Here is a 21,569-nt window from a genome sequence, read left to right as displayed (position 1 = left end):
TAGTCTACATATTTGAAGCCTAAAGCAGAATACTAATATCCCAGACACATAAGCTACATCAGTTCTGAATTACACTCCTTTAATATACACAGACTTTACTTGGACATACCTACTTACAGAAATCCAAGAGTTTTCTGATATCTACAGATCATCAATACCATATGCAAACTTATCAGACTGAGCACAACATCTGTCTAGCATATGCTTTTGGGTCTGTAAAGAAACAACTTGGAAGCATAAGCTGCAAAACTATTTTAACTATTCTTTTGCATCCTGAGTCAAGGTTGTGCCAGAAAGTTTAAGACATGTTGTCTGGTTTTATTGGTTTTGTGAGTGACTAGTGGCTCTCTATGAGTGTGGGGTTCTCACCATGATGTCATTAGCATGTTGCTGTTCTCAGTGATAATTCCTGGATCCCAGGTGCTCTGGCCTAGAACTTTACAACAGAATTAAGAGATATTTTTTTTAATGCATGCTAGGTTTGAGAGTGGATAGCCAGGAAAGCAGTGAACTTCACTGTCATCCCTTTAATAAGTGTTAGGCAAAATAGATAAAATATGAATATCTCTCCAAAAGCAGCATGTACGGAGGAAGGCATCTGATTGCTTGGTGAGGATTTAAGTACTATCTGTACTTTCCTAGAACTGCACATGCCCGACCTCATGCTTATGCTGCTAATGGATTTTCATACTTTTGTCAGTGAAACAAGGACTGTCAACTGCAACATTTTCCATTTCCCTCAAGTCTACATGTCCCTGAAGAGGTACAAGACGAGGCAGAAAAAAAAAGAGGGATGGGCAAAAGGTACATTCAGCATTTCTACATTTTTTTCTTATTAAGTCAAATTAACTAAATGTTCAGTTGGAGCCTGAAAGAGTGAGAGGAAGAAACAGATCCCTCTCCAGCTCAGTTTAGAATAAATGAGGATTCAAGCTACTGAGTCACTGGCTACTGGCAACTCCAACAGGCATTAATCAGGAGTTAGTACCACAAGGGCTTAGGCCACTGCTGAAGAAATCATACCAGTTTGGTTTTGATAGAACAGGTTCTGATGTACAACTTCAAATAATCAGTGTCAATAATTAAACTGATAGACATTCAAGTTTCTCTCAAAAACAATGTGTTATTGTAAATGAGATCCGAATGCACACAAAATTCACTACGGATACAGGAAGGAACTGGAAAGAGAATTTCAGGAAATAGCCCCTTTGGAAATGAGCACAATTTTTTTCTAAATTTTTTTTTTGAGCCTTGTTTGAGGAATACTTTTTAAGTCTGGAAGTAAGAAACAGATAATAAAAATCAAGTCTTCTTTTCTAAAAGAATACTGCAGTATTTCACACTAAGAATCACACTAAGAATCATGTGAAAGTTCATGTTAAGGCATGATTCTAATTGTGGTGATTCCTTAAAAAAAGGAGGAGATTGTAGCCAAGATCCATAAGAGTTAAAACACATTCCAGTCTAGTATTCATTTGGTGGTCATTGATGGAAAGCAGCTATTCCAAAGACATCATGAGACTGAAAGAGTTATCTGTCTGTGCTTTGTTAGCAGGCACATTTTATTGTTGAAACACAAAGCTTTTTAGCTTTCTGCTACCTAATGTGGTTCAAGGCTACATTGCTACTGAAAGCAGATATTAGGATCCTCAGGTAGTTTTACCAGTGTATTTCTGGACTGCATTACAATACCTCTTCTGTGCTTCTCATAGTCTTTTTACAAGATGGGACTGTTCTGCAACTTGGACAAGTAACTACAGTCAGACTTGGTTCACTCACAGTTTAATCTAGATTTGTCCATATCATCAGTACAAAAGATGTCTATTTTATAACTTTTTTGTTGTTTTTTGAGGTTCAATGGCTTTATTACACATGGAAAATCCAAAGAGAGAAACAGAACTACTCAGAGATCACCTATTAATATCTTTCCAGTGTTTTCCAACCACACACCAAAAAAAAAAAAAAAAAGTTCCTACCTGAGCCAAGCAGAAATCCCACCCAAAACAACTGGCAAATGCACTGAAGTATGCCTAAATTTCAGTGAGGATGTCAAGGAATCATGTTTGCCTGTGTCTATTATCTCAGCTACATGCCTCATTCTTTTCATAAATCCCTTTTATACCTCTGTAGTAGGTTCCCTGGGTCAAAACTACCCTTGTAACCAAGCAGAGCAGATCCAAGGAAGCTGAGCCCATTCAGATATGAGCATCAAGTAACCTGGTCAGGTGGTATCATTGACTGTTCCTGACCTCTGATAGCAAATGCAATCACTAGTCTCTTCTGCCAAGAGCAGGAGTTGCAGAAATTTATTATTCCCCATTTGCAAAAGAACTTCTAACCTTTAGTATTTCCATCACATGGGTTATTAATATTCCAGTGTAGGTTTTATTTTACTTTGGGGATTGCACCACCCAATTCCTGATTACTTTGTTTTTCCTAACATGTTAGCTACTAAACTATGTATTGAAATAGTAAGGAAAATATTAGCTCGTTTCCTCTGTGATAAGAAATGGCAGAATAATCCCCAGTAAAACACTATCAACTCCAGAGCACTACCTAGGCTCGCATCATACTGTTGAAATGTGCAACATTGGAAAGCTTTTCTCCCTGTGGCCTTTGCATAGACACCACAGTAGCCTCTTAGTTTATGTAAACGAATTATAATAGATGCCTTTGAAAAACTTTCCAGTTGTAACTTAAATTTACCTCAGTATCTATAATTGCCATACTTAGTGTACTGTTAAATTCAGCCAACAAAGCAGACAGTAAAAATAAAGTTTACAGAAGATGATAGTGATAAAGATATTTTACAAGGGATGTACAATTTCAAAAATGGGACTTGTCTCCCAGCTGGTGACCATCTGGCGTCTGTGACTGTATGTTTGAGTATTAGTCTAAGTCATTATTGTGTCAGTCTTACACACACACAGACCACCCAGCACCTTACAGGCCCTACTGCTCAATGCCATAACAGTACCTTTGTTTCTCCCTCAGGAGTGTCATTTGTGCATTGCAGACTACCTAAGGGGAGTTTCCTGCCCACGCCTTCTGCAGAAACACAGTCCCCCTAGGGGGAAGAATGAGGTTTAATATTGCTGCAACAAAATTTTAGGAAATATATCCAGAGTTATAATTAATTACATCAATATACATTTCCAGTCCCATTTGGAATCTAATTATATTCTTGCCCTTGACTCTCTGTAGCTATGACTTCCACAAGCTAATTACAGGTTGGCTGAAAAAAACATTTCCTCCTCTCTCTATCTCAGTAGTTGCCTTGCACTTTTTTATCCTGTCCATCTCCTGGTATGAGTGCTCCATTTCCACATTTCTTGACCACAGTCAGTTTCCTTTGAATAGCTTCTTAAATACTTTCTTCAGAAGGCAATAATCTTAACTGCATATAAATTTTGGATGAGGCCATTTCTGGTTTACAGAAAAATACTGTCATGTTCTCCATGTGGATTCTGTAAAAAAATGAGCTGGCTGACTATGTTTTTGTTTCTGATCTTGACTTCAAATTGAGCTGAAAAGTTTTGGCTGAGCTATCTGTGAAGTGGTCCAGTTTATTCTCAGTCATCTTGATTCAGCATCACTCTTAGATGACAGGTTTTTCTGTTACAGAAATTTCATTTGTCAATAATCAGCACAAAGTCCTGCATAAGTATTAGAGATCTACACCTTTCATTCAGACACAGGCAGTCCCTGTTCATTGGTCAGACACTTGCTGGCCTCTAAACAGAAGGTATCTTCTCAGGCAGATATAATAGCTCCTAAAAGTCAAGGCCAAAATGTCTAAGCTGGATTGTGTACATGTCTGTGGGGCTACAGGTCTTCATACCTCTTTTATGGTTTAATCCCAGCCAACAAGTAAGTACCACACATCTGCTCACTCACCTCCCCCCAGGCCCGCTCCAGTGAAGGAGGAGAGTTGGAGGAAAAGACAAGGGAACTTGTGGGTCAAGATAAGAACAATTTAATAGTTAAATATAAATTAATAAAATAGTGATACTAACAATACTAATAATACTAGCAATCTACTAATGATAAGTAATAGAAATAATGGAAAATAAAACAAATTATACAACGGCTCACCACCCGATGACTGATACATAACCAGGTCTCAAGCAGTGACAGCCAGAGCCAGAGAGTCTGAAAGCAATTGCTCTCCATATTCAGGCATGTTTTTCCATATAGACTTATAAGAGGACATGACATTATCCACATCTTTATATATTTGATTTATCATAGAAGCATAGAATCATAGAATGGTTTAGGTTGGAAGGGACCTTAAAGACCATCTAGTTCCAACCTCCCTGCCATGGGCAGGGACACCTTCCACTAGACCAGGTTGCTCAAAGCCTCATCCAGCCTGGCTTTGAACACTTCCAGGGATGGGGCATCCACAGCTTCTCTGGGCAACCTGTTCCAGTGCTTCACCACCCTCTCCGGGAAGAATTTCTTCCTGATATCTAATCTAAACCTCCCCACTTTCAATTTAAACCCATTACCCCTTGTTCTGTCACTACAGGTGCTGGTAACAAGTCTCCCTCCACAGCTTTCCTGTAGGCCCATTTATTTTGAGAACTTACTCATTTCTCTCTAGTCCCCACCACCAAATAATGCAGGAGAGTTCAGTGCACAGGAAAAAAAACTGTAGTTAAAAGCAGAGGAAAAGAGGGGCTTAGTTCTTGCCTACAGAATGAAGTAAAAAGGTTCACCTAAGAGCACATTTTAAAATGCATCAGCAACATTAGAGCTATATATTAGAAATAGATTCATGTAGGCACACTTGCATACAGAAGCTGTCTTCATCTTGTTCCTCATTTATCATGTATGATACTAATGACATTTGAAATTCTAACATCAGTGGTTGAGACCACAGATTCAAACACCATGCTGGAGAAAGTCACTTTTGACTGAGGCCTCCATCCCACAGCAGGCCCACCAGTGCTGACCAATATACCAGTGAATTTCCTTTGAAAGCACATGGAAGTCAATGAGGAACTGTCAAGGCCCTGATAGGATCTAGCCTGTAGGCTTTTTACAAGGATCCCCTATGATCACCATCCAAATCTCAAATAAAAAGGGAAACAAGCAAACAATCACATCCGACTTACATGAGCTATGGAAATTAGTTGTCACAAAATAAACCACTGCTAAAAAGGAGGAAGAAAAAAAGGATTCAAACCTGGCTACGAAGGCCTTGGGCAAGAATTGTGCAAATAGCAAAACTTGTAAATAATAAACACATATTTGTAGTTCTGAAGCCAGTTAGATACCTAATGGCATGTTGGTGCCTTATTTATCCAGCAGCATGTGTGGTCATCATCTCCCTTTCTTTGGTGGAAGATCAAACAGACTCTTGTCATGTCCCCTTTTCCTGGTCGCAAGTAAATAATCAAATCAAGTTCTCTAGAGCAGAAAATCAGGCTAAAGAGCCTAGGGTCTTGGAAATACTGCCTCTTTGTAGCAGAGGTGAATCACAAACAGATACCATTTTACAGGTTTTCCCTCTCCTTTGTTTTCTGTAGTAAAACCCCAACCTTTTTGCCTGTCCATTTGACCCTCACCCCTGGTTCCTTCCAAAATCCCAGCAAGACTGCTTCATTTGAGGGAAATAACAGAAGTACCAGCTGCAGAAGCTCAAGACTTTCCTGATTCTAGTGTATCATGAAGTTCCCTTCCACCCCAAATTATCTGTGCTCCCAACTCCCCCAAGAAAGAACAATAAAAGATGCTAAAGAACATGTATTTGTCTGTGATACAGCACAGCTTGCTCTTCCAGAGATGAGAGCGCCTGGGGCAGTCAGTTCCACACAATTATAGGGTCAGCTGTTGTTTACTGAGAGAAGTATTAGAAAAGAGCTTGCAAAAGAGAAGCAGGCTCCTACCCCAGGCCCTGAAGCATGGGGCTCTGAGGGAGGCACTCATAATAAATAGTGGAGTTTCATTTGAGCACTTCTCTAATTTTCATGAGTCAGAAAAATTCTCTTTCAAAGAGATGTGATAACAAGTTCTCCCAGCAGTGGATAAACAAACTGATTGCTCTAAATGTAGGAGGGGCTGCCCTTAATTCAGTGAAGGGCATAAATGCATACTGGGTCCTGGCTGGGAGTGAAGGGTTTCACCTGGAGCCTGATTGTTATGGCCAAGAGGCTTTGTCCAGGCCCAGTCAATGTTCTACCTGCTCTTGTCTCCATTTCTAGGTAACAATTGTGCTGTTAATTTCTGAAAGCTTACATGGTGAAAATTTTGAAACTTATTCCTCTAGACAGTGTACTTTTTTTTTTTTGGTCTCCCTCACTGCTGTTTGATTTGTCTCCATCCTCTAGCTTTCACATTCTTCTGAAGCAGATAATGGGGCAATTTTGAGCATCTTCAGCTCCTTGTTGCCTCAGCATCCACTACTGTGTGAAGTGTTATAGGAAAGGAAAATGATGCTGGTGTGTCTGTGAAGAAACAGTGCTTCAAACTGGTCACTACATCCTGTCATACACTTCCATAATCCCCCGAAAGGGCAGAGACCTGTGTCAGAACACTGAAGTATTTCTGATGACTTCTTGGTATTCTCTGCACGAGGTGGGGAAGGCAGGCACAATGATGGGATTTTCTCACAACACTTTTTAAATCCAAGGAAGGATGTAGCCTTTTCCTGTTAGGGGATTTTTCCAAGAGCAGGAGTCAAAATCTCATTTCTGGTACGTATAATCTCTTAAGTCAGTAATATCTTACCCAAGCAGATAGAAAATTGGCTTTGTCTCTTTTCTGGCTGTACTAAAGCTCTCCAGTTTCCCTTTGTTAGCATACTCAGTGGGCATCTCCCACAGCTCCCAGGCATTTCAAGGCAGGTTAATGCACTTTGGGACTGACCTGAAAACAGGGCCAGAGTGTTTTTTTGAGTCTCTCTCTTAATGGACCAACTTAGCCAGCCAATCAAGTTATTCACTATGTACAAAATACTCAGATTGAGTTTGTTTATTAAGCATATCTGTTCTTATGTGCTTGATGATTTTGCTAAAAATTAACGGATATTAATTTGCGGACAGTAGACACCGCAAATGGGAATCTCTGGGGAATGACATATTACAGAAGCAAAATGAGGTTGCATAAAATCACACCTTCTCAATTATCCCCACCAGAAATGTAGAATTAGTAGTCTCAGCATATCAAACAAGAAAGGTGGTGGCCTACAGGACCTAGAAAATCAGACTAAATCAGCTCTAAGATGAATTTGATTTTAGCATTGTAATAAAAATTTAATACTCCTTTTGAGTGACAATTTTGGGTTGGATGACTAAGATAAGCAAAGTACTGACTCTCATCCTCTCAGGTGTTATAATTGCAGAGCTGAACTAATTCACAGCCACTGAGATATTTTTCAACCTTCTATTGCAGGGCTGAGAGGCATAACAGACTGACAATAGCTACAAATAGCTATAGGCTTTGTCCTGTTTTCATGCATTTATGATTTCATCTTAAAGTCAATGCTGTTATAACATTGTATATTGAACGTTTAATTTGCTGAGTACACAGAGTTCCAGCTGAAGCTAATGTGAATTGCAGGTGTTCAAACTGCTGAAAAACAAACTGCTCCTTTTGTATTTAAATATATGTTAATAGGTATCCATCAGGTTTCTGTGCTTCCACAATGACAAAAACATCAAAGAAAATAAATATATTCATAAATAAATAATAAATAATTTAAAAAGCCAACATTAAATTGTACTTGGGGTCCTTCAATCCAGCTCTTCCCAGAGGGCTTGAACAAAATTTCTTGACACCAGTTAAAAACTTTCTTTTGCATATAGTGGACTTTGAACCAGGGTCTAAATGCCTGAGAAGAGATATGAGCCTGCATGACCTGAACACATGCCAGTGCGGGCCGTTACGTTCCAGTGCAGAAAAAGTCAGAACTGGAGGATGGGACATGGGGCACTGAATGTGGCTTTCCCAGCCCAGTGTCAGAGCAGCAAGCCCAGAGACCCTGGCACATAGCAAAGGGTTTGTTGCACAGCAAACAAGGACAGGGCTGCAAAAACACAATTGTAGGCAGGGGCTTTTTCACCCTGCCAGCTCTGCAAGGCAGAGCTCATGGGCTAAGCACGAGGCCATGTTAACAGGACGTCAGGGGAAATTATGTATCATTTCTGCCATTCATTTCCTTTCCTGGACTTCAGCCCAACTCTTCAGTTCTTTTCAGGACATTTCAGAAAGCATTACATAAAGTGAAAACCTCAGGCTTGCATCTAAAATTCAAAATTAAACTGTTACTCATATATCCTGGTTACCTTCAGAAACAGATAAAGAATGAATGATGCCACTGGCCAATACCCTCACCAATATTTTGGGGGTCATGTGGACTTGGATATGCAACTAAGAAGCTGATCAGGCATTAGGACCACAAGAAAGGGAGGACAGAGAAAGGAAAGATCTCTCCTACCCATCACTGTTTAGTGTAGCAGTGCTATGGAGTAAATTTGTAGTTTACACAATAACTACTTTTACAGCCTTGTCTGTGGTAACGCATCCTTCAGCCAACGCCCTGACCTCCCTCCCCTCACCACACACCATGGAGCTACAAGATATGGGAGTAAGGAGGTGGCTGCTTTGGGACATAGGTTGGTTGTTTTAAGACTTACAGTTGTGGGAATAAAATCAACTACTGCCCTTTAGTATTTTTTAAAAGCAGTTATTTCCACATCTGTGAAGGAAGCAGAACGTTAATGTAAATTGTGGCCTTTCTCGCAGACTTCCAACACGTTCATTTCTTGGCCTTTCCTAGAATGAAAACCCAGCTGGTGTGTTGTGTACATCTTAGGACCAAGTGTTCATCATACCTCTCTACTGATTCAAAATTGCAGACTTGTGAGAGGAAATTTTATTTGCAGTAAGGGCAAGAATCTATTGTGAGTCACCGTGTTTTTCTGCTGTCTGCATTAAACTGGAGTGAAATTGAAATCATACTTCAGTCCATATTTAAATGCCTTTTCTTGGCAGGAAGAATGAAAGTTTGGCCTCTGAACTCTGATTAGAAGCATGTTGCTCGGTTGGTAGCTAATTCTCAGCCTTATTGGGTCCTCCCTGTTGTCAACAGGACGGATCTTGTCCAACAAAAGCAACATCCTGTCAGCTACTCCTTCTTCCAGGAACCTGCCTTTTCCTCCCCCGCAACTGCTCTTTCTCCAGGTTCAGGCAAGAAAACAGTGATGCATGAAAGGGATAGAGCTACAGAAGGAATAGCCATCAGACTTTAAATTCATGCTTCCTATGGGCCGTATAATATTCTTCCCCATTCATGAGGTCATTGAGAGCGAACAAAATTCAGCCTCTTTCTTTAGTTGGTAAGGAGAATTAGATAAAGGGAAAAAATACCTTCATGTGAGGAAGTCATAAGGAAAGAAGGGGAGGTATTCTTAGGCTTCTCTCCGAGTATGCCAGGTCTTGTGGGTGCAGCTACAGGAATCCCAGTTAGGAGAACCAAAACAGGGAGGGCAGCCAGCCAGGTAATACAAAGACAATGCTCGGCTTCTTGCCAGCATCCTACCACTGAGGCCACAAGATTCCACACTTTAAGCCTCTTCTTAAGGGCATATGATAATTTATTTCCAGATGTTAGAAAACACCTGCGTAGATGTAGAGCATGCTGGGAAGAATGAGAAAAGGAGAAGGGCATGAGGAGGTTTGCAGAGGATGTCACAGTTTCTCATTGAAGGCTGGAGAGGAGACAGGCACTGCTCTGATGCTCTGTTCTCTGGGATTCGATATTCCCCCTTCTTTAGCCTAGCAGACTGGGAGACAGAAGACAGAGAGACCCACTCCATCAAAAAGGAGGGGGAAACAAAGGCACTCATTGGGATGCAACTAGCAGAGTGATATGCAAGCCCTTTCATTACCCCAAGGAGAATCAGGGCCTCAGGTGGTATGGGAGTGGGAGAAGACCAGGTCTTACCAGCCAAAGAACATGAGCGTCTCTCTTCATAAAGGAAATATATTGGAGGGAGATTGCTCTCTTTCACAAAGGGAAAGGAAAAGACTGAAAGGCTGACCTAGAAACAGGGGATAACACACACAATGGGGAACATGCAAGAGAACTGATGACAGCCTTAGGCATGACTTCAATATAGCCTAATAATTTACAGGAATGAATTAGCTGAGAACATCCCATAAAGAGTGCACAGTATTTTCAATTAATACTTAGGTATATACCATGATTATAAAATACCTTAGGGCTATCTATTTTTCAATGATGTGTCTATATTAATCCTGTATTTTTTTCACTAAGTGATGGCTGCTACTGACGGCTAAGAATGTTCTGCTTCAGTAAACTTTGATTTCACTTGCAGTTGTGCATTTATTAGGCAAGATTATCATCATCCAAGTTTCCAGGGTTGGGAATTCATTTGAAAAATATGGTCTATTTGCATTTAATTATCACATATTTACTGAGGAAAAATATAAACACGCCTGTTTTAGGCAAGGAATGGAGCCAGTAATGTACTGCAGACTTTGGATTGTGCTTTTTAATATAATCAAACTACTGTTATAAATATTTCACAGTTTCCACTGTGGAATAAAAGTTAATATGTTTTTTTCTGATTGGGGGTGGTGGGGGGTGGGTTATGTAAAAAACTAAGGATATTTTGCAATATTCTAAAATTACTGAGACTAATTTTTCATATCACATACAATATTATTAAAATTCACCTTGAAAAAGGATGTAAAGGGGAAAAAAATCCCCTCGATGAGAAGTAGCTACCAGTTCCAGCTGCTAGAAGAAGAAAAAAGAAGAAATACATTCTTATAAGACACCAAAGCTAAACAACAAGATGACAAGATGAGGAAATGTCTAGTTAACTTTTGAGAAACAAGTCCTGTGTTCAAAGTTCACATAGTCCTAGTCACTGCACAGACCTCTTACAACGTCCCCAGTATAACTGAGTCACAAAATGGAGTTGAAGGATTCCAACTTTACATCAGAAAGGCAGAATTATTGAACTGATATTAGAGAAGAGAAACAAATCTCATGTAATTTAAAAATTCCTGCATGAGTGATTTTCTTGTGCATCTGTTGTGGTGTCCTCTGTACAGATTTTGGTGGGCTGAAACAGGAAGAAATCAGCTTCTTTTCAACTAAGGACTTTCATCGCTCCACTGTGAGCTGGAGGGGCAAAAAAGACCATCTCTATAGACCATGCTGCACCCAAATTGTACTAGGTTAGAAATGACACACCCTGCGGGGTACTGGTGGGCGGAAGGGTGGGTGCTGGCTGCTAAGCCAAGGGGCAGGGAGCTTGGGACCAAGTACGTGGGACTGAGGTGAGGGGTTATATGTGTTGAGAAGTAAAGCTGAAGATGTCAGTAGGGTTTGTGAAGCATTTCATGGGGCCACGTGGAGGTGATTAGAATGCGATGAGGGGCTGTTTAGACTCCACTGATAGCTTAGAGACCTAACTCACATGTGAACACCTATACTGTCAGAGACCTTAGCAAGCGTCTTACGATACTTGAGATGCACAAGATGTGCTGATGTGACAGACATAACAAAGACCTTAGAGAAGACCTGCATTTTCTCAACCAGCAGCCAAAGGCTAGGCAGGCTAGCCCAAGGTGTCCCAAACAGTGCCAGACACCTATGTGTCACCCCTTCTTGTGTGAGGAACATAATTGTTGCTCAGTGGCTCCAGCAAGGAAGCCTACAGCCAAGAGAGCCTCATATTACTTGAGGAGAAACGAAACATACCATATCAGACAAGATGGGGATGAATCTCATGTAATGACAGCTATGGAAAGGGGAGAAGATCCTTCATGACAGTAAATTCAGGAGCCAGCACATGAGACTTACCCAGATACCAGTCATCTTAGGCTGATAAAGCCCCTGCTGTGATTTTGTTGCATTACAAAAATAAATAATTATTGGCTAAAAGCTCAGCTTTAAGCAATTTTTAAGTGGATTTACCCCTTTTTAGTTTGATTTTATTTTGAGAGTCTTAGAATGTTTGCTTAAAAATTATTGTAAATATATTTATTTACTGGTCTTATATAATATTATTGAACAAATTAATGTTAATGCATGTTCTTGCTACTTCAAGAAGCATAATATTACCTCTCATTGTATTACTCTGTAATGACTAGTTTTTACTTTTCACCTTCCTTCCTCATCTTTAGATGGTGTGAACATTGCCAGCTTTGTCATGTCTGTCTTACATAGTCTTAAACTTGAGGTTTGGTGTATTGAGATAACATTTTCTCTACACTGCTATGTTCTTCCACAGAAATCAACACTCAGTGAGATGTTAATAGCATGAGACAGATACAGTTTTATATTTTTACTAAACATTTCAAGAGCATCTGTCTTTGCCCTAACTACATCATTCCTTGCTTTTGAAATTACTTGCATAGCAATTTTCTACTTCTGAATTTGATTTCTGCTATCTGCCTTTTTAAAAAATAAAAATGGTATTAGGGTATATATGTTGCCAGTAACAAGTAAATATATACCATCAGCTGAAGTTTTCTGACAACTGGAACTTCACACACACACCTTTTTTCTTTTTTTTTTTTTTCCCATTCAATTCACCACTACTGTCAGTAAGTCTACTTAGGTGTGTAAGACTCATTCATACAAATAAGTACTTGCAGTTATGTCCCATGAAGAAAACAAAATAGGCTTCAGGCATTTGGCCAGCTGATTGTTGATGACTTGACATTTATACAGCTCATTCTGCCCATGAACAATAACATTTATTGTGCTGTGAGTTCAGGAACCAAGTATAACAGGAACCAGCAAAAGATGGCTAAAATTAAGCAAGGCAGAAAGGAAGGCCATAATGTAGAGCCATGGTTGTTATTTAATTTCCCTTCAGAATTGAGAGGGAAAAACAGGACCATTCTTTCATCCATTCTTCTTCTCTAAGAAAACCCCACAAAAATGCGCAGATACAGACCACAGAAACTTCAGACCCAAGGTCCTGGTTTGCAGAGATTCAGCTTCTGCCAAATGGGCATAATTAAGAGCATGGGATGACTCTAAATGAAAGCAAGACTTAAGCTGAATATGAATAATCTCATCCCAATATCCACTGGTACTAAAGAGAATGGCATCCTGAGGTCTGAAACACACACCCATCTCTATGCATACTACAATATTCAAAGGGAATGAGATTTGGCAGCCACATAGAAAGACAACAAGGAAAAAAATTATCACTGTCCTCTTTTTTTACCCTTTCTGAAAACAAACAAACAAACAAACAAACCAAAAAAAACCCTAGAGGATTCACTCCAATCATTCTGCTCAATAAGGAATGAAATTCTGAAAGAGCAGATGGTTGTTACTTTCAATGAATATTAAGTATTTTTAAAGTTTTTGAAAATGTTCAGATTTTCATTTAGGAATTGAAAAGTTATTCAGTGGAACTACAGAATATCTAAAATGAAATTCTGGTCTCACTGGGCTTTTATTCCCTTCAGCAGGTCTAAGATTTCCACCACAGTATTTCTCAAAAATCCATGTAGAACCTAGATGGCAGATTCAGCCTTAGTTTTTCTCAATATTGACAATTATTTGGCTAATTAATTTATGATATTCAACCAAAAGATTATTTAATTCTCAGAAAATACGTAATGCATTAGAATTAAGTACGAGTAAAAAGTTAAACATATGCCTATGGTTTATGTTAGTAAGTTGATTTTTGATAGTGCTTTATGTAAAACATAAAATTGTAAGTCATAGAGAATACTTCCAAAAATAGAGGAATTGGCTTGATTTTAATCTGCAATAGCTGGGATACCCTGATACTGGGTTAAGAAGGAGCTTTGTGCCAAAAGCAGTTCCTCCTTTAAAGTGTATGTTCTCTTACAGCACCTGGTCTGCAGTATCTTGAAGAGAAACAAGACAGAGAAAATCAAGATAAAACAGGTTAATGTCAGCGAACTTATCCCTTCACCTGAAAAATATCTCGTATATGTATGGCTTCATATTTATTCCCTTTTCTGATGGTGATTAGTAATTAGCAACATACTATTCAGATGACCATATAACAAAGTTAGTACTTAACTGTAATGGCCAGGAAAGATTAAAACACTTTCTTGTGAGCTTTCTGGCTCATGCTCAGGTAGAAAAATATCATAAGAATTCCCTGTCATACAGCATTTCACAGCCATGCTTTCAGGCATTCTTCGAAACAAAAACTAAACAGCTGTGAAACAACAATTTACAAACAAACAAAATAAAACAAACAAACAAAAAACCCCCAACCAAACAGAAAATAACCCAATTAGGCAAAAATTCTCTGATGTGTTTTGATCTTATTAGATTGGAGATGAGTAGTTTGGGTCAGTTCTTCTTTTATCAGCGTGGTTCACATGTTCCTACGAAACATGGTTTATTACAGTGTATTTACAAACTATCACTATATAGAACAGAAAAACAAAGCAAAACTGTTAGAATGTGCTTATTCTTAATGCAGTGCACCCAGGTCCTACTTCAGCAAAGAAAAGCTTTATTATTTAACAGATTGAGACATACTAAAGAGAAATCAACTGACTTGCCTTTTGCTGGACTAACTATTGACTGGAACATTATCATTTATGTTGAATTCAAAAGGCCAGATCTTACAAAAATCTAAATTAAATTCTGCTACAGCACATTTGAGATTGATTGAATGTAGTAAGAGTTGGGGATACTGCTTGTGCCATAGAATAAAGACTTAACTGTCATGAGGAAATCATGAAAATTAAAAATTGTCCTCTGTTTTCAGATTCTGTGTACCTCTGCAGAAATGGGGAATAGGAGAGTGGGGATATACCGCGTTCAGATCATGGATTTTGAAGGGGAGAAACCGTGCAGTGGTGGCTTTTCTATAGCAATCATTTGCTTCCACAGATCACTGAACTCCTCAGTACATGATTCAGGAGCCACAAAACCATTCGGGAAGGGAAGGGAAGGGACATATGACTAAATTCAGATCTGAATGATGCTGGACGACTATGGAGACTAAAGCTCATTCTATCAGTTTGCTACATCACTTCCATCCAAATTTGTGTCTTTTTTCCTGTTGGCATGAATACCCTCAGTCACCTGAGTCATTCTGCCCCGGCAGCTCCCCAGTGTGAAAGGAACATCTGTGAGATGAGGAATTTGCAACCTGCTCCTTTCTCACTAGTGACTGTTTAACTCTGTTCACATGAAAGCAACTACATGGAGCAGGCTGATGAAATAGCCCTGTGTCATACAGCATAAGAACAACTTGTTCCTCCCACAGGTAAACAGAAGAGACACAGAATGGACTCTGGTTTTGTTTGTATATAAATACATTTATATACATACATAAGTAGTTTCAAATTATACTCATTTATAGGCATATATCTTTGTATATATAGTACATACTATATGCTATTAAAATTTACATAAATGTAATATATTTTATTAATATCTTACTAATAAATATAAATAATAGTACTACATACTTACACATGAGATAAATATTAAATAATGATGTGGTTAATTGTTCAGTACCAAGGCCCAAACAATAGCAAAACTCAGCATCAGGCACAGATATTTCCATAAACAGGTGTGGAGCTTGGCAGACAACTCTCTCCAACATATCGTGGGCCAGAAATGGGATCACAAGTCCTGGGGGGTAAAACACCATTACTCCTGAAGGTTCCCAGTGTGAAATAGCCATCTAAGTGTTTTTTTAAAATTGTCCTGATAATGTGCATCATTGTTATTATTTTTCATTTCTGATGTTTGGGATGTTTTGCAGAGGAATACTGAGTTTCAAAGAAATAATGTTAAAACCGTTAAACCACAAAATTGTTAAAGACACGTGTCTTTAAGGATAAAATTCTGAGCAGTCTAGAAATTACAGGGAAGCTTAGTGTCGTTTTCTATCCTTCTGTATGTCACCTGGAGTCATCAGTGAAAGTCTGGGACATAGTTATGAAAAAAAACAGTTATGGCATGGGACAAATTAACATTTTTTCACAGGAAAAGTACCCAGCCAGGGCTGCATTCCTGTCAGTGGTCATATAAGCCCTCAGCAGTTGAATGAAATAAGGTTACAACACAGCAGTTGAGAGAGTAGTGTTTACAATATTTCTTGGCTTTTGCAGTTCAGTTCAGCTTCAGCACTAAAAATAATAAACAAGTCAGGCCTCCAAAACACACACAGGTTGTTTAAAAACTCTGAACTTCTAAAAAAAATAGCACGTCTGAAGATACTTTGTGCATTTCTGTCGTTTTAGCTTTACTGTACAAACACAAGAGACATAAATACAAAGTTTAAACCAAGGACAGAAGAAAAAAAATGCAGAAGATAAGGAGAAAAACAGTAAAATGACAGAACTTCTGTTAAAAGATGAGAGGAGAGAGCACTACAATACAACCTGGGAAAATGTCATGTGCAACTATAAAATGTTTATATGTGTTGACTACTGTCTGGGAACTGTTCATTACTATGGGAAGTGGGAAAAGTGACAGAGCAGCAACGAAAAAGGGGACTGTGGAACATATCCAGCTGTGAGAGGGGAGGAGAGAGTGATCTGCATTCTTCTGTGTCTAATTTCACATTTTAATTTAAAATAAAAATTAAATTCTTTATAAAAAATAAATTAACCTCTACTCTTCCCACCTTAATTCACAACCTCCCTTCGTGAAGGCAGTTCATTTTGAGTAGAAATATGAATTGAAACCCCAGAACGAAGGGGATTTTGTTACAATTAGCCTACCATAATTAATAGATCAGTAAATGTGTATTGTATTAACCTCCAGCAAGTGCTAAGTAAAGGCAATTTGCAACAACATCCCTTCACAAACAGCATTTCCTATTGCAAGAAACACCATACTGGTTGATAAACGAGAAGGCCACACACCTTTGTCTTATGAAGATACTGAATTTGGCTTTGCAACACTCTTTTTTTCACATGGAACGGTCTAAATGTTAGGTGAGTGTGTGTAGCAAAACTCAGCTGTGCTGTAGCACTGCCTCCCAGGGCTCCCTTAAAATAACGCACCCCTGCACACCTTACCCGCTACGGCAGTTACAGCGCAGGTCTGGAGACACCCATGGCAGCTCCAGGTGATGCCCAACTAGGATTGCCAGGGCTGGATTCAAGTGAGAAGATGCCTTGAGACCCCATGCACAGGTTTTGCAGGCTGCCTGCAGTCCACAGGACACCCTAGGAGAATTCTTGCTCTGAAGTATTTGAAATTGGGTCTAAACATCGGAGATGCATCGACGTGGGCAGCTCCTTAGGGCAGCACAGGCACCTTGCAGCCCGAGTTTTGTGACTATGGCTATCGTGACAAAAACCTTGTTCCCAGCAGTATTTCTCTACCAGTCAGGACAGAGCAGAAATAAATACATTCACAAAATAAGCACCAGTAATAAACCCAACAGAAATTCACATCAGTATAGATCAGAAAGGATTCCTGTTGACACTGTCACAGCTTGTTGGGTTTTATAAACCAGTAAATCATGCTTAACGAGCCAGTAAATTTAAACTTTTTAAAAATCTTCTCCTGTTTCCTTTTTCTCATCAATCTGAAAAAGATGATTGCTTGCTCTTAAGTATGGTAATATAATATGTACTATAGTGTTGGATATAACTAAAAATACTATTGTTTTAAAAATCCTCAGAAAATATACTGGATGGTTTCTCTTGGACTGATATTCCAAGGCATACTGGGAGCATCTAAAATGATAAACAATGCCTCAGTTTATGAGATTTTTATGTGACCTTTTTTTAGAGTAAGACCATAAAAAGAAAATGTTTCCATTGTTTTCATTTACCCTGAATAGATTATCTTCTGGGTACAGTTGCTGAAGTAGATTATTACATTTTGCTTTCCTTTCAAAAGCTGGGTTAAAACCTGCTTAGGTTCTGTGAGAAATGGGTTTTGCAATATTAGGTCAGTTGCAGCTAAAGTTCATACATAAAATTTGTTCTCTTTGTACAAAAAAAACAACCGCAAAGAATTCAATCAGAACAGAGCAGATGCCTTGTCTGAAGAATAGGAGGCTGCAGATCTCATAAGATAGGACATATTGTACTTGATCCTAAAACTATTCAACCATTCTAATATACTAGTTTTACATCAATAGTCAGACAGACCCCTAGTCCTAGGCATATTATGATGCTATATACAAACATACAGCAAAAAACCTGTCCATGTCCCAAAGAACTTGCCAACCAAATACATATTTTAATAGGATTAGCATATAAATAGTTATACTCTACCTTATTATCTATAAATACATACTTGTATGTATGAAAATACCTGTTTGTGTACATATTTCTGTTATTTCCTAAACTTGATGTTCTTGTTCAAGGCCCATGGAAACCAGTGGGAATGTAAATGATTACACTGATTTTCCTAGACTTTGTCTCAGGCTAGGAGTAGGGTACAGCTCTCCTGATCATTGGTGACTACAAGGTTGCCATCTATATTTGAGCTAGATGTATATCTGAGCTATTTTAAAAAGCAGAGGAGTTCCCAGGCAGTGGGTGTAGGGTGCCACTCGCCTGATCAAACATTGATGTCTACTTTGGGATTAGTCGCTCTCTAGGCTCCACAGGTTGTGCTGATCAGGTCTCCATGAACTGTACAGGAACTGCGGCACTCTCCCTGCAGAAACCTAAAGTTCAGGAGGCTGAAACCCACACGAGGGTATTTAAAGGATCCAAGGACTGAATTGATTTGTTTCCTTGTTACCTTTATATATACATATACACAGGGTAACACAAATTTTCAATTATAAAACTTGTGTATTTGCAGGGACAAGAATTTTCTAAAAAGGTGGAGGAAAGGGTCCTGCCACCTCCCATCAGGCTACATCTCAAACAGCAGCCACAGCAGTTTGCAAACCTCCAGCCTACAGAAGTGCCAAACCTCTTCCCAGCTCTTCTTGCTGAAGAATTAAGCTGTGATCCTCTGAAGCAACATTATTGCTATTTCACAGAATCATAGAATCGTATTTCAGCTTCTTACCCAGCTTGGTTCAGAGATACATAGGAAGCAGAATGGTGCCATCCAACATTAGGATTGTTCATATATACACATGTGCACACACATCCTGATGCCCAGATGCAGGTATGCAAACTCATCCATCTCCACTTTTACATAAGATCCTGTTTGCTGAAGAAAAAGTTCCAAGCTTTTATTTATTCAAAATACAATTTTGCAACCGTTGCATGTGTAATTTGTCATGGGTGACGGGCTTGCAACATCAGGCATGAACCAGACAATCTATAGAGAGTTGCTGGCTTGAAGCAATTCACGTACTGCAATACCACTGCTTAAAGACAGACAGACTCACAAGATTTTGTTGTTATTTTTGTGGAAGGAGAGAGCGAAATATATCACTGGTCAGACATCACATCTGTATCAAGGCTGAATCTTACAGATGTAGTCTTTGCTACTCTGCTGGTGACCACTGTTGTGCCAGGGTAATGCAGAGATGGGCATACACTAAACGCCTGTGCTGCATTGAATCTAAGTGGATTTTTGAACATGTCATTTTAAATCTACCACCACACTTTCCCCCCCCGTCCCCCCCCTTTTTTATAAACATGCATTTCCACCACAACACTGAAATTAGAAAAAGAAAATAAAGACCTGTCCTTACCCCACACACTCTCAAACCCAGCTTTGGTCATCAGCTGCGAGCCACCCTTACCGTTCTTTCTGTCCGTATGTTTAAATCCCTGGAAGCAGACACATTTCAAGCACCATCATGACACTATTTTAATCTTTGCCTTGCAGACTAAAAAATTAGTGTTACATCCTCAGCAAAACTATAACACCAAATAAATATCATGTAAGGGCAGTACATAAATAAGTTATAGAAGGGAAGAAAAACGTTGTAAAGGGAAAGTATTTGTGACATTTATAAGTGAGTTTTCCTAATGTGCAGTGTAAAATTGAAATAAATGGAAACTTTAAGAAATATTCTACATAAGGCAGAGTCCAAAAATGCAGAAGGTTATGCAAGGCTAACTGTAAAAATAAGCAGATGAGTCCTCTAAAATAATATTGCAACATTTTTTGGCTTCCATTTATTGGTTGCCATAGGATTTTTACTCAGTGAGCAACTGCTAAACACAAGGCTGCCTCATACCATAGCTTGGCTTTTAAGAGAAGAAAAACATTAACATTGTTTAATGAACACACTTGTCTGGAGAAGTATTAGCAAATGCTAGGAACTCGTTTTCCTACTGCCTAAAACCAGAGAGATTTGCAAGTGTTGTGTTTATTGCGCTGTGCTCGATTTGAATCTTCCTCTCTGACAACACGCAAATTTCTCTCTCGAATAAAAGGCAACTTGTTTTCGTGGGAAGTTGTGAGGGATGAGGAGGGGAATCGAAGAGCAAACAGGTTGAAGTGCCACATACACAACAGAGAGGATTGCAAGGCACCTTTAATGAGCTATTAGAGCTACACCAGCTGCTTCTGGAGCCAGGGAGCACATCCTCTGGTGGACACTGAAGAAATGGAAATGCTTTTCTAAAGCATTTAATTTCTCTACTTAGGTTGTAGTTTTTTTATTTCACTGGGTGCACATCCTACATGGAGGTGTAACAAGAGGAAAATAAAAGTGACATGCTATAAAAAGACAATAAATGCATTTGCTGTTCATTTTTTATTCGGTCGTCCAGTATATCTTGATGTATCAACATTCATCATTACTATTTTTTATTATGATGATTTATTCTGTCTCTGCAGTTGGGTTTATTTCTGGGTTTTATCCAGTGACAGCTGGATGTAAAAGTCTTAAAGAAGCCCACATGTGCCTGTGGCTGCGTGCTTTCTCACGTATTACGTAAGGGTCAGGCCTCCTTCAGACTGAAACCCTTCTGGACCAACAACATTTTCTAGCTTATTTCGTAAGTGGCCATTTCTGAAGAGGGAAGGAGAGCATTTTCCCACGTAAATTATACATGTATTTATATTTTTAAAGGTACCCAAGTGTTGACACCTAGGAAACTCTCAAGCTAATGAGAGAATAGCGTTCTGAACCTTAGGTTTTTAAAAGTTAAGGTGTTAAGGTCTTCTGGATGACTCTACATGAATGCCCATACAGATGTGCCCACCCACTGCTGTCTGAGATGCTCAAGGGCACCCCACTACATCTCCAGCTGTCTCTTCACAAGAGGTCCTTCTTCCACAGCTTCGGTGTCACATCTGCAAGCCTTGTGTAGATGTCTTGGATACCTGGTCTATCTCAAAAGGAACGAGATGTTTGTGTATGCAAACGAACGGGGGCTCTGGCAAGCAGGGAGGATTAATCCCATCTAACTTTAGACATCTATGCCTGAGCCAGTCACACTGAGCTCCTTTTATAGTCAGCAGAGAGAAATAGAGTTGCCAACACTTAGCCGGATAAATCCCACCCCTGAATTCCACTTGTGTAAGCCGTAACTCCCAGTTTCAACAGCATTAGCTGGTCTGAATCTTGTCCTTGTCCTCCCTATACATATAAAACTGGCAGTGGGTTTCTCTGCCCCTCTGAGAGGAACTTGATTTAAGAAATGAGAGGTAGAACAAAGCTTGAGCTTGTCTATAC

The sequence above is a fragment of the Eurypyga helias genome, unplaced genomic scaffold (genome assembly GCF_000690775.1).
Source record: "Eurypyga helias isolate BGI_N326 unplaced genomic scaffold, ASM69077v1 scaffold8424, whole genome shotgun sequence".
NCBI lineage: Eukaryota > Metazoa > Chordata > Aves > Eurypygiformes > Eurypygidae > Eurypyga > Eurypyga helias.
Note: the sequence above shows the minus strand (reverse complement) of the source record.